Source organism: Primulina tabacum, chromosome 4 (assembly GCF_025594145.1).
Source record: "Primulina tabacum isolate GXHZ01 chromosome 4, ASM2559414v2, whole genome shotgun sequence".
In the NCBI taxonomy this organism is placed as follows: Eukaryota; Viridiplantae; Streptophyta; class Magnoliopsida; order Lamiales; family Gesneriaceae; genus Primulina; species Primulina tabacum.
Window position 1 is genome coordinate 23,556,961 of NC_134553.1, and position 25,441 is coordinate 23,582,401.

At 35.5% G+C, this 25,441-nt stretch overlaps 1 non-coding gene across 1 annotated transcript; it reads left to right on the forward strand.

Moving 5' to 3' along the window:
• Nucleotides 1–2,166: 2,166 nt before the first annotated feature.
• Nucleotides 2,167–2,277, forward strand: LOC142544041 (small nucleolar RNA R71). Its single transcript, XR_012820009.1, has one exon. It is a non-coding gene; the product is annotated as a small nucleolar RNA R71 (small nucleolar RNA).
• Nucleotides 2,278–25,441: the final 23,164 nt, after the last annotated feature.

Here is a 25,441-nt window from a genome sequence, read left to right on the forward strand (position 1 = left end):
CTGACTTTTTAGGTGCTATTTGTGTTGGACTTACCCATTTACTATCTTTGATTGAATAGATAATTCCAACATCTAATAGTTTTAATAATTCATTCTTAACAACTTCTTTCATATGTGGATTTAACTTTCTTTGTGGTTGTTGATATGTTTTAGCATTTTCTTCCAAGTGAATTCTACGTGTACAAATTAAAGGATTTATACCTTTTATATCTTTCAAAGTCCATCCAATTGCATTTTTATATTTTTTCAGTAGTTTAATTAAATCTTCATCTTGATTTGGTAAGAGAGTGTTGGAAATTACAATAGGGAATGTTTTATTTTTACCAAGAAACACATATTTCAATTCTAATGGTAAAACTTTTAATTCAATTTTTGTATTATCACCTTCTTTAGAATTATTTTCAGACTCAAAACTTTCTATTGAAAAAACATCAGATTGTTGATTTAAGTTTTCTTCTTGTATATTTTCTTCCACAATTGTTTCAATTTCATTATCATATTCATTTTCATTAATACTTGCTCTTTTACATAAATTGAACACATTAAGTTCTAGAGTCATATTTCCAAAAGACAATTTCATTATTCCATTTCGACAATTAATTAAAGCAGTTTAAGTTGCTAGAAATGGTCGTCCCAATATTACAGGAATTTCATTATGTACTTCTATTGGTTGTGTATCCAAAACAATAAATTCTACATGATATATAAATTTATCAACTTAAACCAACACATCTTCTACAATACCTCTAGGTATTTTGATTGACCTATCCGCCAGTCAAAAAGTAACAGAAGTGTGTTTTAATTCTCCTAAATTAAGTTTTTCATAAACTGAATAAGGAAGTAAATTCACACTTGCTCCCAAATCTAACAAAAATTTTTAATTTTTATTTTCTCCAATAATACATGAAATTGTTGGACAACCAGAATCTTTATATTTTAAACTAGAATTATTTTGAAGAATAGAAATTACTTGTTCAGCCAAAAATGATTTCTTCTTCGCATGCAAGTTTCTATTCACAATACATAAGTCTTTTAAATTTTTGCATAAAAAGGTACTTGTTTAATGGCATCTAATAATGGATTATTTATCTTTACTTGTTTAAAAACTTCATGATATCAGAATCACTTTTTTGTTTTTTATGATTTGTTAATGCATGAGGAAACGGTGGAGGTTTATTTGACTCATTTACTATTTCAGATGATCTATCATTCACCATATTATTCTTACTATTTAAGGTATCATCATTCTCAAAAGTATCAGGATTATCATCCTTACTCTTTGATTTCAAATTGTCCTTGTTTTCATTGATATTTGGATCATTAACTATTTTGCCGCTTCTAAGAGTAATAACAGATTTTATTTGATCAATTTTATTATTATTTAATTCTTAATTTTGATTTTTAGGATTAGGTTGAAGGTGATATGTAAATTTTCCTTTTTCATGAATATTAAGTGCAGATGCAAATTTTGCAAGAGTTTCTTTCAAATCACTCATATATTGACTGTTTTGAATATTGATAGACTCTTACTTTTGGATAAATGCATGAATTACGTCTTCAAAGTTTTTTCTTGGAGGTGTAACATAGGGAATATAATCTTGATGTTTTTGGTTATTTTGAAAATATTGTTGTGAGGGTTGTGCATTACTATCATTCCTCCAACTAAAATTAGGATGATTTTTCCATCCATGATTATATGATGGTGGAAAATGATCTAATATTGGTTTTTTATAATTGTTAAGATAATTTGCTTGTTCATGGAGACATTCTTTAAATGAAGGTAATGTTGGACAATCTTTTGTAGCATGATCATGTGTATCACATATATGACAAACAATTTCTTGAATATTTTTTGAGTAACTACTCTTTTTCATTTCTAATGACTCAATTTTTCTTGCTAAAAATGCAAGTTTAGCTTGAATATCTATATCATCTTTAAGATTATAGGTACCACCCCCATTTGTTGAATTATTGGTTTTAGTTGTTAGTGGTTCTATTGTGCATATATTATCCCAATTTTGAGCATTTTCTGCTAATGAATCCAAATATTCCATAGTTTCATTTGAGTTTTTATCCTCAAATGTTCCATTATACATAAATTATATCATTTGCCTATCTTTAGGTATTAGACCTTCATAAAAGTGAGAAACTATTCTCCATGTTTCAAAACCATGATGTGGGCATGTATTAAGTAATTCTTTATATCTATCCCAACATTGATAAAATGTTTCTCCTTGTTTTTGAGAAGAAGTTGTAATTTGTCTTTTAAAAGAGTTTGTTCTATGGGAAGAGAAAAACTTTTTGATAAATTGTTGTTGCATTTCTTTCCATGATCCTATTGAACTTGATCTCAAATTTTGTAGCCATGTTGTTGGGATCGGAAAAGAGTTTAGATGGGGGGGGGTGAATGAACTCTTTTAAATTTTCTTTTCTAAAATTAGTTTTCAATCGTTTTTTAGGCGGTTGAAAATTCTTTCTCAAACAGCTTGGACTACTGATGAGTGCGGAAAACGGTTCACAATTCCCAATAGAAAGTTCAAACACTTTTGGCAAATTTAACAAATTGCGGTTGAAAAAAGTAAGAGCTTGCAAGAAGTAAATGACACGGGAATTTTATGGATGTTCGGAGATTGAATACTCCTATGTCACCCCTTCTTCCTTTTCCAGGAAATATTCCACTAAAAGACTTTGGCTTTATAATGTATTTGCAACAGTCCACTCCAACCAGGACTTATCACACTGCCTGTATTGGAACTCTTAGGGATCACTTTACACTTCTGGATATTAAGAACACTCAGTTCACCAGACACCAAGACTTGATCTAAAAACCAAAAGGTTACTGATGTGAATAAACGATTTGTTTTAAGTAGCATGAAATTGATCCTTAGACGATCGAGTGTGATTTTGTTTTAAGCGTGCTTGAGAGAGCGATGAAGTGTGTACGGTTGTGATAGCGCTCTGAGATCTTTTTGTTTATGCTAGCAACAAGATTTTTCAGCTGATCGATCAAGTATCTTGGCTAGCACCCTCCTCTGTTGACATATAGACGATCTTTTTAACGGTCGGAAAGGATATATCAACGTTAACCTGCTCCACTGAACATATGTGTTGATGTTGACTTGATAAGCATTCAATGATCTTTCATAGACTCATTTAATGTTCCTTTTGCTCGACATAGTTCTGAAGCATTTTTCCTGAAGAGTTCCTTTTATGGTAACTGTCTTCTTTAATCAGAGCTGGAAGTCTATACTTTGTCTACCTTTTCTGGGATAAAGATATAAATGCATATCATTTTTGGAACTGATGAAAGTATATGTTGCCTTCAAGATGATGTAATATTTTGAATGGATTAAGCCGGTCAGAGAATGTCTTCGAGAAATAAATAGTCTTCTTTAATGATCCGGTTCTGAGAATCATTAAAGTCCAAGCTGAATCTGCTAACGGTCTGAAGTAAGCGGTTGAGACTTCATGGAGTTTTAGCCGGTCAGGAAAATATACTAGTGGATGAACAGAGCGGTTGAACTGATGCATATCTCATATACGAACCGTAGCTGGTTTCAAGCTGACCTGTTTTTGTCATACACCAAAATTCTTGGGAATAATATTTTCTTAACAATTTTCCCCTTTTCGGTGATGACAAAACCTAGCTGTAGGGCTAAGAAACATAGTAACATTGACGAAGATATATAGAGGCGAAAAAATATTGTATTTCATTAAGATAATGAAATTACAAAGAACAGAGTAACCAGCTGTAATAAGAAAATTTGCAACAAAAGTTTCTTTGGACCTTTTAATTTGTTCCACTGCTTTTCGCCTTGTCTTCCTTTTCTTTTAATTCATGTAATTTCTTTATAACAGATATTTATGCTTCTTGAATTGCCTTTTGACGTTCTCTTTCCCCCTTTTTGACATCACCATGAACAAGAAATTCCATGATCTCTGCAAGCTGAGCACCTTGGGCATCGAGGCGTTTTTCCAAATTTGTTTGAAAACGTGTCATTTGCTCCGATAGACCAAGGCACGGGTTAAGATGAGAATAATTATGTTTTGCTTGCGAGAGAGAAAAACTTGTTTCCATGGTGGAAAGATCATGACGGAAAGCAGTCTTGACTGATCGAAAGTCTTCCTTGGCTGATCGAAAGTATTCCTTGAGATCAAATTGTTTTCGATTGAGAGCCAAAATGGATTGATCCATGGTGATCAACCTTGTCAGAATCTGCTGTTGGTAACTTTCTTCTAGATCTTCTTGTTGTTCAGGTTCACCTTCTTCATATAAGTAACCTGTTTTGGAAAGAAACCAGTTGAGTGGAGGAAATCTTACCAGCATCTTTTGATGGTTCCGGCTCAAGGAGTTCATCGATAATGCTCTGAATAAGTTGATCAATTTTTTCAGTTGAAGCAGACGGTTTAAATCCAGTGACATCAGGTTCCTCTGATTGTGCTGGCGGAGAAGTTGGTGGAGGAGATTTTGCAATCATCAAGGGATTGGTCAGCTGGGTTGTATGCATTTCCTTCGGAGAAATCAATGTCTGTTCTGAAAAAGCTGTTGGATCATCCTTGGTGGGAGAACCTGGTGAAGAGAGTGTTTGATCTTGAAAAGTGACAGCTTTATCAAAGTCGGATAAAAACTTATCTGCCTCATCAGCAGAAACAATTTTAGCAGCTGAAGGATCAAGTGGAGGCAGTTGGGTAAACTGATCCATGGCAGAGATTGTTTGAGACTCAGATGGAATGTCGGTGGTAATCTGATGACTCTTTGTTTCAGCTCTTGGAAGGTCTTCAGGCGTCATTTTTTTTTAGAAAGAGGCATAGTGGTTTCTTCATCACCCGCTTGACACTGTTCTGAGCTCAGATCTTCATGAATGTCCATCAGATAGTCTAACTTTGTTTGATCTGTAACAGCTGGGAGATTAAGATCATGTCGCATTTGAGCGACTCTCATAGCCAGTGACAACGCGTCCATCTCAAGTTGAGAGATGACTGCCGAATCATCCTTGGCTGTAGGACAAAAGGAGTTAAAATTATTTATTTTCAACCGTATGATGATTCGGAGAGTGCTTTCTTTCATTTGAAGTTCCAGAAAGTCTCTTCGTTGAAGAGCGGTTTGAATATCAGCCGTTTTTGTCCATTAAAAAATGGACCGCTCCAGCTTAGCAGCTGCTTTTATTTTGCCGGTTTCAAGTAGCGAATCTAAAGTTACAGCAGACCGATATTTAACCCATCTGTCAAACATCTTTATCTTTTTCTGGACAGCCTTATTTACACGCTCGCTTGCGAGTACTATGGCCGTATGAACTGCATTGTTTTGAGGTGGATTTTCAATCATCACCTGTTTGCCCTTATCTGAGGAGAGAATAATGGGAAGTCCAGAGTAAGAGGACTCAATCTCTGGTTCTGTAATTTGAATCCCTTTCAACTTAGTGACTGAGATTGCAGGGATTGGGGCAGGAACGAGTGGTGTAGAAAGATGTTTGACTAATATTATCTTTGTTGGTTGTGCAGTTCTCTTTTTCTTAAAAACTTGAGCAACTGGAACGTCATCTTTGGACTCATCATCGGAGCTTGTTTTTAGAACCAACTTCCTCTTGGTTTCCTTGGTGGTTGAAACGGTTTTAGATGATTTCTTTTGTTTTACAAACTCTTCCCCGGTTTCAGTCTTGATGGAGACTATCTCCTCAGCCGGTCGATTCTTTTGGATAAATTTTTCAACCGATACCCAGTTGAAGAGCTTAGTTTTGCCAACTTCAATCATATCAACCGATTGAACCCCGGCGTTGATCAACATGTGGCAGATTGGAACCGCAAACCCTTGTGCTTGGTTTTCTTTATTGATCATGGCTACCAAGATTTTAAATAACACATCAGACCAATTTATCCGTAATTCAGAGGAAATGGTGGCAATAACAAGAAATTTCACCAAGGTTATTTTATCGTATGCGCCAGCCTTGGAAAGCAGTCTTTTTGCCACAATATCAGCCAACAATCTGAATTCAATCTTTAAACCGTGTTTCTGACATGTTGGATGAGAGATTGGAGAGTCCGTGTTTGAGAAATTACTTCGCCAAATGTCGATATTTCCATCTGGCAGTGTTGAGAAATCAGTAACTCCATCTGTGGGTAAGCTGAACAATTCAGCAAACATCTTCTGGGTGAACTGGAGGTTTTTGTTTTGAACCGCAGAAATAATTTCTCCGTTCTTCATGTGGGCGGACTCAAAAAATTCCTTCAGTAGTGTGTCTGAGTATTTGTAGCTGCAGCCCAGAAAGGAGCGAAGCCCAGAAAGTTCTATTGTGCGAAACATGGCTTGTATCGATTTGTTGGGCATGGCAAATATCGACTCGAAGTTAACAGCGACTGTATTCTGAGCAATTGAGGCAGCCATTTCCTTGATTTACCGAGAGGGTTTGAATTTCAGCACCTGCAAGTTAAGCTTAAACGCCATCGAGTAGAGAATAGCAAGGTAAGACTTAATGAGGGTGCAAGTGTAGAATATGTATGTGCGGTTCAAATAATCACCAGTCAGTCCATGTGGAGGACTTAGTGGAGAGAAATTTGTAAGTTTTAAAAATTTTGGGCGGCGGTAAAAAAATTAATTTGAAAGTTCAAAAGTAAAAACTGTCACGTATGTCAGAGGCAGTCGAAAAGTTTGAGTAATTTTTGCGAAATGACGTGGAAGTATCATGCCCAAGTAAAATGAACCGTATGAGTAATGTAGGTAGGAAGAAACGGTTAAGAAGTCTATTTAATTAATGACTTAACCATTTTTCCACCTAAACATGTGGATTAAGAAATAATCCAGAATAGTGAACCATCGATGGCTTAGACAGAAAGCCTCTTGAAATCCTAGTCGCTGTCGATATGAGAGAGAAAGAGACCCTTCATATGATATTTCATCGATAAATACAGGTAGAGGGATTAGTTAAACAACAAATATCAAGATGTTAAAAGCAGGCAGTTCAAGTGAGCCAGATCTTGTGAAAGAATTTATGGAATCGATGATAGCTTCTCGCAAGGATGCTTTTGAAGATAGCGTTTTTGAGAAGACGCTAGCGGTCTGGACAGAGGTCCAGGAGCTTCAGTCCTCTCTTGAGAGAGGACTAGGTGCTACCTCTGAGGAGCTGGCATTTCTGATGAAGTATCAACGACTTCTTTATGTCACTGATGCATTATACGTCTTCTCTGATGATGGCGTTTACCTTCTCATGCTCTTAAAAGAGCAAAGGACTCTGAGGAAGATTGCTTCCTCAGATGACTTTTTACGTACCTCCACTGGTAAGCTGACCGCTTGGTTGCGCAACTTGTTGAGGGCGGTAGAAGATGAAGTTAGGGATGTACAATGACGTCTGTTTGTTCAATAAAATATTTCAATTTTGTATTACCGACTGTCTCTTTATATTTCCGTTTATTTCCTGCAATACAAACTAAACACACCCAAGAACTAAATACATCAAGATAAATCAATTAATCCAAGCATATTGCGAAAATGAGAGAACTTAGCCTCTGGTAATGGTTTTGTGAAAATAACGGCAGTTTGTTGATCCGTATGAACATATTCAAGCCGTATTTCTTTCTTCATGACATGTTCTTGGATGAAGTGATGTCTGATATCAATATGTTTTGTCCGAGAGTGCATAACTGGGTTGTATGTGATTGCTATTGCGCTGGTGTTATCGCAGAAAATGGGTGATTCAGTAGCTTGGATGTCATAATCTTTTAATTGTTGTTGTATCCAAAGCATCTGAGCATAGCAACTTCCAGCCGCAAGATATTCTACTTCAGCGGTTGATGTAGCAATTGACGTTTGTTTCTTACTAAGCCATGAAATCAACCGTTCGCCTAAAAATGGACATGAATCGCTTGTACTCTTTCTGTCGACTTTGCACCTAGCATAATCTGCATCTGAATATCCTAAAAGATTAAGACTTGAATCTTTGGGATACCAGAGACCCACATTAGTAGTTCCTTTAAGATATTTAAGGAAACATTTAGAGGCAATAAAATGAGATTGCATAGGTTTAGCTTGAAATCGTACGCATAAACAAACCGCAAACATAATATCCGGTCGGCTGGCAGTCAAGTATAGTTAAGAACCTATTAATCCTCTGTACATTTTTGTGTCCACAGAGATTCCCCCTTCATCTTTATCCAGTTTAATTGATGAGCTCATTGGGGTGGAAACTTGAGAGCAATTTTCCATGCCGAATTTCTTTAGCATATATCGAGTGTATTTGGCTTGATTGATAAATATTCCATTTTCGGACTGCTTGACTTGCAGTCCTAAAAAGTAATTAATTCGCCCATCATGCTCATCTCAAATTGTTGCTGCATCATCTTAGAGAATCTCTCACATAACTTAGGGTTAGTTGATCCAAAAATAATATCGTCCACATATATTTGTACAAACAATGAATGATCATTTTTTGAGAATGTAAACAATGTTTTATCAACCATTCCAATTGAGAAACCATGTTCAAGCAAGAATTTGGTTAATGTGTCATACCATGCTCTTGGTGCCTGCTTCAGTCCATACAGAGCTTTGTCCAGTTTGTAAACATAATCAGGAAAAGTGTGATTAATAAAACTAGGTGGTTGTTCTACATGAACTTCCTCATTTAATAATCCATTCAAAAATGCAGATTTAACATCTATTTTATATATTTTGAAATCCTTAAATGCTGCAAATGCCAGAAATATTCTTATAGCTTCTAACCTGGCGACAGGGGCAAAAGATTCATCAAAGTCTATACCTTCTTCTTTTCTATAGCCATGAGCTACAAGTCTAGCCTTGTTTCTTATAGTCAATTCGTTTTCATCCATTTTGTTTCTGAACACACATCTAGTTCCAATCACATGAGTGTTATTAGGCCGAGGGACTAGATGCCAAACTTTACTTCTTTCAAACTGATTAAGTTCTTCTTGCATAGCCTCTATCAAATTAGAGTCAAGTAATGAATCATAAATTTCCTTAGGTTCTATCTGAGAAACAAATGCAGCATGCATTACTTCATTTACAATTTAATTTCTAGTTCTAAGAAGAGCAGTAGGGTTACCGATGACCAGCTCAAGTGGATGATCTTTTTTCCACTGGAGACATGGTCCATATGGATTTAGCTCGGTAGGTTGAATAATTATTTCTTCTTGCTCCAGTGCTACTTCCATCCGCGTTTGTTGGATGTCCTCTGGTTCGTTCACCTGTTGAGTTTGTTCTTGAGCGGTTGGATTATCTTTTGATGTGATTCCCCATATTTTTCTCAGATCTACCTCATCATCACTGCTTGATTCAAGGTTAGTTGCATCAAGATTATATATTAAATCATGTATACTATTACTATTGTTGTCATGACATATAGATGATTCATCAAATACAATGTGTATAGATTCTTAAACAGTGAGAGTTCTTTGGTTATAAACTCTGTATGCTTTGCTCACTGCTGAATATCCTAAAAAGGTGCCATTATCAGCTTTAACATCAAAAGCGGTGATATGTGTTTTGCCATTAATCTGAATGAAACACTTACAACCAAAGATGCGAAAGTATCCAACTCCTGGCTGCTTGCCGGTCCAAATTTCATATGGAGTTTTCTTATGATTCTTATTGATCATGGACCTATTTTGAGTATAATAGGCTATGTTGATGGCTTCAGCCCAGAACCTTTGTGAGATACCAGATTCAGCTAGCATGGTTCTAGCTGCTTCCTTCAATGTGCGATTTCTTCTTTCATCTACTCCGTTTTGTTGAGGTGATCTTGCTGCTGATAATTCATGTTTTATGCCATGATCTTCAAGATAAGATGACATGAATCGGTTTAGAAATTCAGTTCCTCTGTCACTCCTAATTATGTCAACTGCTTCACTTTTCTCGTTTTGAAGTCTTTTGAGCAGCTTGATTAGTTGATCAGCGGTTTGGTCTTTGGAGTTGAGAAATGTTAACCATGTAAATCTAGAGAAATCATCAATTACTACGAGAGTGTATTTCTTTTCCCCTAAGCTTGTTACGGGTATTGGTCGTAACAAGTCCATATGAAGAAGTCCTAGGCATCTTGCTGATGAGTTTCTTCCTTTGCTCTTGAATGTTAACCGGACTTGTTTACCTAACTGACAAGCATTGCAAATTCTATCTTTGGAAAAATCAATGTTAGGCAATCCAGATACTAATTTAAGTTTTCTGATAGTGGCAATAGATTTGAAAATAAGATGATTGAGTCGTTTATGCCAAAGCCAATTTTTATTTCCATTTAAGGCGACAAAACAGGTAGGTGCGCTAAGATAGTCATCATTCCATTTAACTTTGTATATATTTTGCTCTCTATGACCAATTAACATGATATTACCTGCGGCGGTTTTGACAGTACATATGAGTTTTTGAAATTCTACGGTGTAACCACTGTCACATAGTTGGCTTATGCTTATCAGGTTATAACATAGATTTTCTACAAGAAGTACATTTCTAATAATAATTTTGCAGTGGATAATCTTACTCTTACCAACAGCTTTACCTTTAGAATTGTCACTGAAGGTGATTGTTGGACCTTTGTAGTTGATTACTTCTGACAGGAGATCTTTGCTTCCAGTCATGTGTCTAGAACAGCCACTCTCCAGATTCCAGATTGATTCCTCCAAGTTCTTTTTCTTTGACACCTAACGTTATTGAAAAGAGAAATTGGTACCCTTTCCTATTTGGGTCCTGAGCTTATTAGACCCTTAGGAATCCACACTTGAATTATCCTAAATGATTTTTCATTATGTGTCCTAAGGAGATAGCTGTTATGTGCATAATCAGGTAGTGTATACAGTGTCTTTTTCTTTCCAGTATGTTGTTTTGACCATCTGTCGTTGTCACTCAACCGGTATCTCTTTTGAACAGGTCGGCTATTGTGGTAATGGTTCGGTCTAGCTTTTGAATGATTTCCGATTGACCCTGACTTTCTACTGGCCCAACCTGAACCGTTGTGAACGGTTGTATTAGGCCTGCGTCTGAGCCATGATCGGTTGGTTTTAGCATTCTCAATTTCGACGTATCCTAAACCACATCGCCTTCTGTTATTTTAATGATTTACATTCTGATTTCCTTGATCTTCAGTCTTGTCATGTTCATATACCGTACTAGATCTGACAAATTTAATTGATTTTAAACTGTCTTTTTCTAGTAGCGGTTAAGTTGATGCTCCAGAAGTACTGCATTCACTAATGCTATAGCCTAGCCCGGTTCTGTCTCCGGCTGGCTTCTGCATTTTCTGCATCTTATTCAGAGAAACAGAGGACTTGTTCCAAGTGTTGACTGAATTTATCAATCGTTTGTTTTCTTTCAAAGTAGCATGGAACAACCTTAACCAGATCATCATTCTTAGCCGTTATCAGACTTAACTTTACTTTCAAACTGTTAACCTCTTTTTGTTGTGAACAGCTAGAGAGAGTTAACTTGTTTTCCAAGTTTTATTTTTCTGTTTTGGCTTCGTTGAATTGCTGTGACAGTCTCTTAAACTCATCTACCATGTCATGAAGTGCGGTGACAAGATCTTTTCGTGTGAATTCATCAGAGTTAAAGTCAAATACCATTTCATCAGTAGATTCTTGATCTTCTTTGTCCATGAGACACTCTACTTTCTCATCTTCGCTTTCACTTGAAGATTCTTCAGAAATAGGTTTTTCATGTTCTGATTCAGCCCATTTGCCTTTATCTTCATCTGCAACTAAGACTCGCTGACTCTTCTTTTTGATGAATCTTTTGTTGTATTTAACTCGTCTTCTGTCACTTGATTTCTTTTCATCCTTTCTAGGCCTGTTGCATTCTGCAATAAAGTGTCCTTTCTTTCCACAGTTAAAACAAGCTTGACCATCATCAGTATGGTCCTTGTTGAAGTGTGGTTTATTCATCTGTGATGATTGATTCTTACATATGAATTTACTGAATTTTTTAACGAATAAAGACATGGCTTCATTGCTTAATTACTCGGCCGATTTCTTACTTGATGACTCTTTGACCAGAAGAGTCACTATGGTAGCTGGCAGTGCCTTTGTTTGTTGTGATGTGGATGGGTCTTCTTCAGTTCGTATACCCAGCTCAAACTCATATGCTTTAAGATTGGCGAATAGGTCGTGAAGTTCCATCTTGTTCAGATCCTTAGATTCTCGCATTGCTATGGTCTTTATGTCCCATTCTCTGGGAAGAGCTCGCATAACCTTAAAGCAATTTCTCTATTGGAATATTCTTTCCCGAGTGAGGTGAGTTTTGATGATGATACTGCTGAACCGTTCGTCAAATTCTGCAAGGGTTTCTCCTGGCTTCATCTTTGCGTTGTCAAACTTCTGGATAGCCACAGTCAACTTGTTTTCCTTAGTCTGATCATTTTCTTCGCATAGTTGAGTAATTTTTTCCCATATTTCCTTCGCAGTAGTGCAGGTCTTGATTTTGGGGAACATATTCTTGTCCAGAGTTTTATAGAGAATATCTTTCGCAACGTTATCCAAATTTGCCTTCTTTTTATCCTCAACTGTCCATTCAGATCTATGCTTTTCAACCATCTGAGGAGCACCTTCAGTTGTTGTTGCAGCTGTATTCACCTTCAGATTTCTCATTGGCCCTTCAGTGATGACATACCACATGTCGTCATCTTAGGCTGCTAAATGTGCCTGCATGCAAATTTTCCAATCTCCATAATCTTCTTTAGAGAACATTGGAATTTTATTGAAAGAAGACATAAGTGATTGAAAAGATGTCAGTGTTTGAGAAAACCCCGCTCTGATACCACTTGTTGGGATCGGAAAAGAGTTTAGAGGGGAGGTGAATGAACTCTTTTAAATTTTCTTTTCTAAAATTAGTTTTCAATCGTTTTTTAAGCGGTTGAAAATTTTTTCTCAAACGGTTGGAAAATTGAACCACTGATGAGTGCGGAAAACGGTTCACAATTCCCAATAGACAGTTCAAACACTTTTAGCAAACTTAACAAATTGCGGTTGGAAAAGTAAGATCTTGCAAGAAGTAAATGACACAGGATTTTTATTGATGTTCGGAGATTGAATACTCCTACGTCACCCCTTCTTCCTTTTCCAGGAAGGATTCCACTAAAAGACTTTGGCTTTACAACGTATTTGCAACAGCCCACTCCAACCAGGACTTATCACACTGCCTGTATTGGAACTCTTAGTGATCACTTTACACTTCTGGATATTAAGAACACTCAGTTCACCAGACACCAAGACTTGATCGAATAACCAAAAGGTTACTGATGTCAATAAACGTTTTGTTTTAAGTAGCACGAAATTGATCCTTAGACGATCGAGTGTAATGCTATTTTAAGCGTGCTTGAAAGAGCGATGAAGTGTGTAAGATTGTGATAGCGCTCTGAGATCTTTTTGTGTATGCTAGCAACAAGATTTTTCAGCTGATCGATCAAGTATCTTAGCTAGCACCCTCCTCTGTTGATATATAGACGATCTTTTTAACGGTTGGAAAGGATGCATCAATGTTAACCTGCTCCACTGAACAGATGTGTTGTTGTCAACTTGATGAGCATTTAATGATCTTTCATAAACGCATTTAATGTTCTTTTTACTCGGCATAGTTTTGAAGAGCTTTTTCTGAAGAGTTCCTTTTATGGTAACTGTCTTCTTTAATCAGAGCTGGAAGTCTATACTCGGTCTACCCTTTCTGGGATAAAGATATAAATTCATATCAGTTTTGGAACTGATGAAAGTATAAGTTGACTCCGGTCAGAGAATGTCTTGAACAATAAATAGTCTTCTTTAATGATCCGGTTCTGAAAAAAGTAAATGTTAAATTAAATCATTATATTTCATTTAGAACAACTGGCAGAGCCACGCTATTGCCTAAATGAAATATATTAGTTGCGGTAAAATTAAATTTAACTGCAGTAAACTAAAAGTTAAATGCGAAAAATAAAAGTTAGTTGTGATAAAGTAAATGTTAGATTGTTAGATGTTAGTATTAAATCATAATATTGCATTTAGAACAACCGGCAGAGCCACAGTATCGTCTCAATAAAATATATGATATAATTATATATATATATAATATAACAATAATAATAATTGATGAAATATTTATTGTATCAAAATTAAACAACAAATCAAGATAACCACTTCAATTGTATCAAGCATTTGATGTAAATTGATAACAACAAATAATTCATTTTTATACCTACAATAAAAAGAAGTTAGCTAAATGAAAAAAAATAAAGAAAGAATATACAAAATATAAAAAATCTTACTTCACCAAGAATTCATCATCTTCACATTGACATAATAGATTTAGCTGTCATGAGCTTACTTTTGATCAACACTAAAATTATCACTCATAGTTTGGAAAATGAAAAATATATTGGAACTTTGAACTTCTATACACACACTCTATATTTTAAAATGTGATAGAATGATTTTCAAGCTAGCACAAGGCCTCTATTTATAGGCCAAATGAGAGAAATGGTCAAAAAATTTATTAATGACATGTAGTTGTAATAGTAGTTTTTGTCTCCTCCAACTTCAATTCATGGTCCTTCTTTCAATGCTATGTTCCACGACTTTAATATCCGAATTTGACTTTGCTCAAAACAGCAAACATGTAGGACATTGTCTGTAGATGAATTTGGCCATTTGGTTAACCTCATTTGGTTAAATATTGAATTATTTATGATTTTCTTACTATAAGTTGGTCATAGTAAACATGAAAATAAAACATATTTAATAAGGCATTTAAATATAAACAAACAATACTAAAATATCATAATTTTAATGAAATTTAAATTTTAAAATACATGTTTTAACATATAATAAATTATTAATTTTAAGTTTCATCATTCGACCATGACTCGAGTAAATAAGAAGATGGCTCGGTGTGTTCGAGTGAGGGTCATATTTCGAATTTCATGAACTAAAATTGGAACCTTGGGTCCACGGGTGTGGTTCATGGCTCATAAGAGTAGATTAGGTAATAAAAAGGCTATGTTTAAAATTTGAGATCAAAATTATGAGTTTTGAATTTATCTGGAATTTAATCGCTCTCGAATTATTAATTAAAGAATTAATTGAAAAGTCTCGAATTAATCCGAATAATCTTGACAGCGTCCCGAAGGTAATTTTAATCGAGAATTTTTTCCTCTAGGGGCAAAACGATAATTTTACACTTGGAAAATACGTAAAATCTTGACAGCGTCTCGAAGGATCATAACGCGTGTTAAATGATAATTTATGATTTAAAATGATGATATGAATGAAAAATTGATATTTTATGGTTTATGGTAAAGCAATGCAATTTATACTGTTTAAAATGCTATTTTTGGAAGTTGTTATATATTATTCTTTTAAAAGAAAATGGAAATTGTTTTGAGTGATGTGAATTGACTGTGACAAATAATATATGATTTTGTGGGGATGTTGTCGGAAAAAGGCCCTAGAGGGAGCCCATTTACGGAAGGAGGCCTCAGAAGGAGCCCATTTATGGGAAAAGGCCCCAAAGGGAGCCCGTCAATGAGAGAAGGCCCTCGAGGGAGCCCCGACGATCGTATTTCCACGATGGAGCGTAGTGCCCACCCACATGGACCATGTGGAGCTGAAGACTGATCAGTCGTCCAAAAGATAAATTCTAGTCACTTTCAAGGATCAAACTTCACCTAAAATGATAAAGGATTTGAAAATTTTACGATTAAAATGTTTTACGATTTATGATTTATCCATAAAGGATTTTTAAATTATTCATTTATGCTTAAATGATTTTAAATGGTTTATTATTGTTCAAAAGCTATTTTAAATAAAAGTATAATTTTTAAATGTATGTGATGGTATATGTATTATTTGCTATTCATGTTTAGAACGTGCTGAATCATTAGACTCACTAGGTTTGTATGATGCAGGATTTGATGATTTTATGGGAGGTGCTGACGATTGAGTGGATCGAGTGCAGCAGTACACTCTCGAGGGAGCTTTATGTTTCCGCACTAGATTGTTAGATATAAGATTTAAAATGAAACGACCTCGATTTTTTTTTTCTAATATTAAACCATAAATTCTAAATTACTAAATAAAACAATTTAACATAATCAACCATCATAATAATTTAACATATGAAATCTCAAGTGCATAAAAATATCTCTAATAAAAATCATTAACATAAATCTTTAAATCATTAATCTAATAAGCTAATGCGGAAATATAAAGTCCCTCGGGTGTATACTGCTGCACTCGATCCCCTCAATCGTCACCGCCTCCCATGAATCATCAAATCCTGCATCATAAAAACCTAATAAGTCTAAAGACTCAACACGTTCTAAACGTGGATAACAAATAATACATATACATATCACATGCACCGTAAAAATAGGTGTACTTAAAATATTGTTTTCCTAAAGATGCATAAAATTTAAACATAACTTTTTCGTAAACATTTTCACGATGCATAAACTTTTAAATAAAACATTTTCATAATGATTCATCAACTTTAAACATAAACATTTTCACATAAACATAAAAATATTCATATTCGTATCCACCTCAACATATTCATATCATCGTCAACATATTCGTATTCTTTTTTTTCTTTTGTTGAATTCAGATAGTTAATTGTGACTTCCATGTTCATCTACGTCTACGTCTACGTGTTGGGCGATAGATCCATCTACATGTAACCACAGTACTAGACGGCGGGGACACAAACAACACTCTCACCAGTCAACTGGGCATTGGCCTTACATATTAACATATCATCGTATACATATACATATTCATATCTGTATCCAAAGAAACACGATCGTCGGGCTCCCACTGAGACCATAACCCTTACGAAATTTTCAACATATAATCGTATTAGTCACAATTACTTTAAAAATCCATAAATGTTTTAAAAATAACATTTTAACATATACATATCCATGAACATTTAAAATAATATTTTAACATATAAAAATTCATAAACATTCCAAATAATCATATTAACATGTAAAACAGCATTCAGGACGATGTCATTACGTTTGCTAATTTCTAGGTGTAAAATGACCGTTTTACCCCTAGACGTAAAATTTCACGTTTTTGATATTTTCTTAAACTTCATTGAATCTAACTGTCCCAAATAATTATTTAAGCTTCTTGAATTTTCTCATATTTTATTAAGCTTAAATCGAGAACTTTTAAATTATCTTTAAATACAACATATTACAACGTTTTAATCCCGAATTAAACCAAAACTTCGTATAAAATTCCCAAATTAAAAACTTAGACTTTTAATAATTATTTAAGCTTAAACGTATTTTTCCATAATTTTATAAAGCTTAAAACCAGGCTTTCCATGAATTCTTTAATTAACGTTTCGTACGGCGATTAAATCCCGGATAAACCTGAAACACCATTTTTTAATCCCAAATTTTAAACATAGCATTTTTATTATTTATCTTACCCTTACAAATCATGAGCGCCACCCGTGGACCCATGGATTCAATTTTTCTTCTTATTATTTTTGTTTTTGACACATTATCGAACACACCGAGCTCTCTCCTAATTTACTCGAGCCACGCCAGAGCCTTCTCGAGCCAAAACCTAGCCAACCCATCTAGGGACCCTCTTGACCAAGCCCAGCCCAAAGAACATGACCCTAACCCACGCACTAACCACCTGGAAACCGACCCAATTGCATGTGTTGTGTGTGTGTGAATCTCCTTCCCTTCCCCAAGACTGCTAGCCAACTAGGACACCTCCAGCCCTTACCCACTTGACCACTCATGACCCTAACCACCCTGGACCATGCCCAGACCAAGCACAGACCAACCCCTTCCCCTGGACCGAAGCAGCAAACTCCCCAAATCAGAACAAGTCACACGCGTAACTCCATCTGCACGTAGGAGTCTCCCTCTCGTGTGGGACTCTTTGGCCAAGCCATCACCGAGTCCTACACACCCTAGCCATCCCTAGGCCACGCCTAGACTCGACCTAGACCAGCCCAAGCCCTTGAAACCCACGCACGAACCCCCTGAACCAAGCACAACAGCCTGCGCACCATGGAGCTTCCCTTGCGATTCTCTCGTTTGGCTCGAGCAACAGCGCACCCAGCCCCTCCAGCCCCTGTCCCGACCCCTTCCCATCACCCTTGGACCCTGATGGACCTACCCTGAACCACCCAGCCCCAGCAGCTAGACCCCTTGGCTGCTGTCAAGACCGGACACTCGCGCGAGGAGTCCCTACTCTTTGGGACTCCTCCAATGCTACGAGCAAGCGGTCCTAGCCATGCTAGGACCCTTCCTGACCATGACCCTGACCCACGTACCATAGGACCCAACCACCAGACCTGGTTGAGCTCATTGACTCCATGCAACATGGCCGTAAAAATAATCCAACTATCATGTTTTTCATGCATTAACAATGAGACCAAACATATTATGATTTGTATGATGTTTAAAAGGGTTTAGGAAACGTGCCTTTGCGTTTATAACGTTCGAATATACGATCTTAGGCGAGGGTGCGACGTTGGACGACCGGACGACGAAGAACACAAGCCCTTTTCTTTTCTCCTATGTTCGAAAATCTGAATTGTGTGTGCAAGGTGTTTCACGGCTGATGGAGGCCGAATTATGAGGTTTAGAAGACCTAAAATACTTATTTATAATTTAATTAACAAGTTAAATGGGCTTTGGTTTTGGGCTTGCAAGTTTAAGGGTAACACTTAATTAATTAAATAATAAAAGTTTATAAAATTAGTTTCCATAAAATTACTTTTTTGATCTTTTAAAACTCCTTGTTTGCCCAAAACCGGCTTCCCGGGAAAAATCTTTCTTGACTCGTAAAATAAATTCGAACTCCAACATTTTTATAAAAATTAAATCATTTTTAATCATATTAGGAAGCCTTGTCATTATTTAAATAACAATACATATTCTTGTCTTGGTCGTCACCGGTCTCCTTTTCCTTGCCTATTATCGAATATTCGGGTAAAATCATTAATTTCATGAAATCGTGTCATATTATCATTTAATTATGCAATCATGCATTTAATCATATATTAAATACCATGCTACCATTTAAAATCAATTAAATAAAATAATTAAGAAAATAAAATAATTTTGCATGCATGTGGTTTACGTGAACTGATTTTCCGGGCGTTACAATTCTCCCCCCTTAAATAGAATTTCGTCCTCGAATTTTTTTTCCTTGACTTGATGATGGCCAAGCTTAGATTCTCTTATTTACCCCAAACTTAACCTCTAACTTAAATCTTACTCTTCAATTTGGTCATTAAAATCTCGAAAATCGCAATTCTATACCAAAAATTTCCCAAAGTCGACTTCTAAATCCAGCTCGAGCAGTGCATGCATCCTATTTTTTTTCTAAGTTCTTCATTAATTCCAAACAATTCCACTACCCAACATGCATTAAACATTTTTCATGCAGCATACAACTAACATGTATATCATGTGTCATATAAATATTTAAAAGAATTTAAAGCATATAAAATATAAAGCAGTAAAAACTCACATATTTGATGCGTGACTTCTTGAGCTTCTCGAAGTGACAGTACAAAACCCTTTGGGGATCCTTGCCTCTGATACCAACTGAAACGACCTCGATTTATTTTATTTTTGTTCTAATCTTAAACCATAAATTCTAAATTACTAAATAAAACAATTTAACATAATCAACCATCATAATAATTTAATATATGAAATATCAAGTGCATAAAAATATCTCTAATAAAAATCATTAACATAAATCTTTAAATCATTAATCTATTAAGCTAGTGCGGAAACATAAAGGCCCTCGTGTGTGTACTGCTACACTCGATTCCCTCAATCGTCACCGCCTCCCATAAATCATCAAATCCTGCATCATACAAACCTAGTGAGTCTAAAGACTCAACACGTTCTAAACATGGATAAAAAATAATACATATACATATCACATGCACCGTAAAAATAGGTGTACTTAAAATATTTTTTTCATGAAGATGCATAAACTTTAAACATAACTTTTTCGTAAACATTTTCATGATGCATAAACTTTTAAATAAAACATTTTCATAATGATGCATCAACTTTAAACATAAACATTTTCACATAAACATAAACATATTCATATTAGTATCATCCTCAACATATTCATATCATCGTCAACATATACGTATTGTTTTTTTCCTTTCGATGAATTCAGATCGTTAATTGTGACTTTCATGTTCATCTACATCTACGTCTACGTGTTGGGCGATGGATCCATCTACGTGTAACCACAGTACTGGGCGGAGGAGACACCAGCAACACTCTCATCGGTCAACTGGGCTTTGGCCTTACGTATTAACATATCATCGTATGCATATACATATTCATATCTGTATCCAAGGAAATACGATCGTTGGGCTCCCACTAAGACCATAACCCTCACGAAATTTCCAACATATCATCGTATTAGTCAGAATTACTTCACTTCCTTCAACGTTTCATATTATCATCACTTTATTAAATTTAAACATGCATGTAACGTTTTTCATTTAAACCAAGCATGCAACATATCCTTTCAATGTCCATAATTAAAACATAAAATGCATAAACGTTTTAAAAATAACATTTTAACATATACATATCCATGAACATTTAAAATAACATTTTAACATATAAAAATTCATAAACGTTCCAAATAATCATATTAACATATAAAACACCATTCAGGACGATGTCATGTTGTTTACTAATTTCTAGATGTAAAATGACCGTTTTACCCCTAGACGTAAAATTTCACGTTTTTGATATTTTCTTATATTTCATTGACTCTAACTGTCCCAAATAATTATTTGAGCTTACAAGAATTTTCTCACATTTTTATTTAGCTTAAATCGAGAACTTTTAAATTATTCTTTAAATACAATATATTACAACGTTTTAATCCCGAATTAAACCAAAACTTCGTGTAAAATTCCCAAATTAAAAACTTTTACTTTTAATAATTATTTGAGCTTAAAAGTCATTTTTCATAATTTTATAAATCGTAAGACTAGGCTTTTCCATGAATTCTTTAATTAGCGTTTCGTACTGCGATTAAATCCCGGATAAACCCGAAACTCCATATTTTGATCCCAAATTTTAAACATAGCATTTTTATTACTTATCCTACCCTTCCAAATCATGAGCCACACCCGTGGACCCATGGATTCAATTTTTCTTCTTATTATTTTTCTTTTTGAGACATTATCGAACACACCGAGCTACCTCCTAATTTACTCGAGCCACGCCCGAGCCACCTCAATCCAAAACCTAGCCAACCCATCTATGGACCCTCCTAACTAAGCCCCTTCCTAAGAACATGACTCTAACCCACGCATTAACCTCCTGGAATCCGACCCAATTGCATGTGCTGTGTGTGTTAATATCCTTCCCTTCCCCAAGACTCCTATCCAACTAAGACACCTCCATCCCTTCCCCACTTGACCACTCATGACCCTAACCACCCTGGACGACGCCCACACCAAGCCCAGACCAACCCCAGCCCCTGGACCGAAGAAGCAAACTCCCTGAATCAGAACAAGTCACGCGCGTAACTCCATCTGCACGTAGGAGTCTATCTCTCGTATGGGACTCTTTTCCCAAGCCATCACCGAGTCCTACACACCCTAGCAGTCCCTAGACCACGCCCAGACTTGATCACGACTAGCCCAAGCCCTTGAACCAAGCACAACAGCCTGCGCACCATGGAGCTTCCCTTGCGCTTCTCTCGTTTGGCTCGAGCCACAACGCACCCAGCCGCTCCAGCCCCTGGCCCGACCCCTTCCCATCACCCTTGGACCCTGATGGACCTACCCTGAGCCACCCAGCCCTAGCAGCTAGCCACCTTGGCTACTGTCAAGACCGCACACTCGCGCGAGGAGTCCTTACTCCACGGGACTCCTCCAATGGTGCGAGCAAGGGGTCCTAGCCATGCTAGGACCCTCCCTGACCCTGACCACGTACCTTAGGACCCAACCACAAGACCTGGTCGAGCCCCTTGACTCCATGCAACATGGCCGAGCCCTTGCATCTTGCACAAACCCAAACAACTCACGGTTCTTCCTTGTTTCTTTCCTACGGTTCCAGATTTTGTTTTCTCAATTATTTATCATGCTTTGGTCAAGTTTTATTCATATTTTATCATGTGTTGGCAGCGTGTCCGTTGGATTCAAAACGTTTTTACAAATAAACGGTAAAATCGTCGCGTTTTTGAAATTATATGTTCTACCGTAAAAATAATCCAACTATCATGTTTTTCATGCATAAACAATTAGACAAATATATTATGATTTGTATGATGTTTAAAATGGTTTAGGAAACATGCCTTTGCGTTTATAACGCTCAAATATACGATCTTCGTCGAGGGTGCGACGTTGGACGACGAAGAACACAAGCCCTTTTCTTTCCTCCTATTTTCGAAAATTTGAATTGTGTGTGCAAGGTGTTTCACGGCTGATGGAGGCTGAATTATGAGGTTTAGAAGACCTAAAACACTTATTTATAATTTAATTAACAAGTTAAATAGGCTTCGATTTTGGGCTTGCAAATTTAAGGGTAATTAGACCTACTTAAATTACTTAAATTGGGCCCAATAACACTTAATTAATTAAATAATAAATTTTATAAAATTAGTTTCCATAAATAACTTTTTTGATCTTTTAAAACTCCTTGTTTGCCCAAAACGACTTCCCGGGAAAAATCTTGCTCGACTCGTAAAATAAATTCGAACTCCAACATTTTTATAAAAATTAAATCATTTTTAATCATATTAGGAAGCCTTGTCATTATTTAAATAAAAATACATATTATTGTCTTGATCGTTTACGGTCTCCTTTTCCCTGCCTATTATCGAATATTCGGGATAAAATCTTTAATTTCATGAAATCGTGTCATATTATCATTTAATTATGCAATCATGAATTTAATCATATAGTAAAAACCATGCTAGCATTTAAAATCAATTAAATAAAACAATTAAGAATTTAAAATAATGTTGCATGCATGCGGTTTACGTGAACTGATTTTCGAGCATTACATAAAATATTTACGTTAATGATTTTATTAGAGATATTTTATGCTTCAATTTTTGTTTAAATCTATTTGAAAGTCGACGTATGATTTTTTTTAATCGATAATTTAGGGATATTTTGATACACTTGAGCTTTAAATGTTTAATTATTATGATTTTTGAAAATATTAAGTTATTTTAATTAGTAATTTCGAGTTTATGAATTAAAAAAAATCGAGGTCGTTTCAGTTATTTAACCGAATTTTTCGACGTTACACTTTTCGAGTGATTAACATTGTGATAAGATTAGTTATTAAAATATATGGCCAAAGATATACCTTATAAGAGTGTCTTAAATTTTAAACTCATAAATATTTAGTGAGTGAGTGGAGAGGATTGAGAAAAAAACTTTCGATCATTTATTGATCATAACAGAAGCTATCTAATTTTAGATCTTGAGTTCCTATTTTGAAAATATTAATATATCTTTAAAAAAATATGTCAAAGATCAATGTCATTTCGAAGTTATATGCTACTCATTTATCTCTTTTATATATATAAATATGTGTGTGTGCGCGCGCGTGCGCGTTTGCGGTCAAAGAGCATAAACTCAATTTGATTATATACTTTTATAAATTACCTGAAAATATTCTTTGAATTGATCAACTCATTTTATTTCATAATTTATATTATAGTGATTTTGATATCTTTGACATTCATTAAATTAATTTTAAACAACTGAATAGTTTTTATTGCATTCTGTTTAGATTAATTAATATTTTAATATTAACGCTTAATGTAATGCCCGAGATTTGCTGTGTTGTTAATCTGAAATGATTCGTTGATTAATTGATGTGATTATAGACGGAACGGATCAGACCGGGAAAGCCGAAAAGAAGATTGATCTATGTGCGAGGATAAGCCCTCGCGCATATGCGCGACCCCGCCGGGCGCATATGCGCGAGGATGGCAGAGAACCTCGCGCATATGCGCGACATGGATTCGCGCATATGCGCGAGGGTACCCGAGAGTTGTGAAGTACGTCGCGCATATGCGCGGAAGTGGTGCGCGCATATGCGCGAGCTGCTGAGGAAGGAGTTGCGGAGACCAGTAGGTCTCGCGCATATGCGCCGGCTGAAGTCGCGCATATGCGCGAGACGTGCTGCATCAAGATGAAGCCACATATGTGTTGCCATGCAATTTAAATGAGAAACCAATTCATTTCCTCATCTTCCAGCGGAAAGAATCGAGAAAAGTTTCAGAGAAAGTGTTGAAAATTTGAATTTGAGTCCGACTTCAGTACTGTGTTCTTATCGACGCAGGCTACAACTGAACGTAAGTTTTCTTAAGTTTTGATATGATTTGAAATTATGGTATTACCAGAATTGGATATGATTTATATATGGTGTTTTTGATATGCTAAACATCGTATAATTGAAACCAGATTGAAGAACGGATACCGTATGAAATTGTTATGAATTTCAGATTAGATATGATTGAGATTGATATCAGATTGTGTTGTTATCGATTGTGAATTGAAGTAATTGATAACGGTTGATATTGTATTGACGAGGATATCGGGATTGTTCCGTTATGCCGTTGATCTTGAGTTAGATTCAGATTGATCAGATTCGGTATTGATTTGAGCAGTATATTTATATTATACTTCTTGATATTGTCATTGCGAGATTAAATATTGACAGACTTCGAATTCGAGACTTGAACATTGTCAGAACTACAACTAAAGAAAGGTATAAGTCAATGTCGAACCGGGAGAATGATTCGAGTGTGAAATACTTGAGTTTCCCTAAACCACATACTTATTGTTATTGTATGCATTGATTTGGATTGATATGCTTGTTCTATTGATTTATAGAAAGAATGTATTAGACGATTGGTCTTGTGACAGAAGGGCCAGATGGTGATGGAATCGTCACTGGCCCATTGCACATTGTCACAGAATAGTGATTGGCGGAGGTGCCAGAGTCTTTGACGGATAGGTCAAGACACTGGATGTTTGGTTTATATCGATATTTGATTAGAATTGGATTTACTTCTATTACTGAGATTGGATATAGTATGTCAACATCTGGAAATTGGGATCCCTAGACTAGGAATGAGTCTAGTCTGAGATATAGTGTAGAACCCGTAAATTAGACTACGTATAAGCCATGCATAATTCCTAGTATTTAAATTAGAATGATTTTTATTTCATGAGTATTTAATTTCTTTTCTTTAAATTTAATTATTTTATGCAGTAGTATAATTGTTAGCTTTCAGTTAATTAGGTGAGGCCGGACTGGAATTGGAGTAAAGAAATAAATTTTAATATTAAGAAAAAAAATAATTCCTAGGATTTTTTTAAGATAAATAATTAGTTAATTTTAATGTAAAAGAAAGTTTAGGAATTTAATTAATTATTTAGAGATAAATAGTAGATAAATTCATCTGGGTGCAACAATTAATT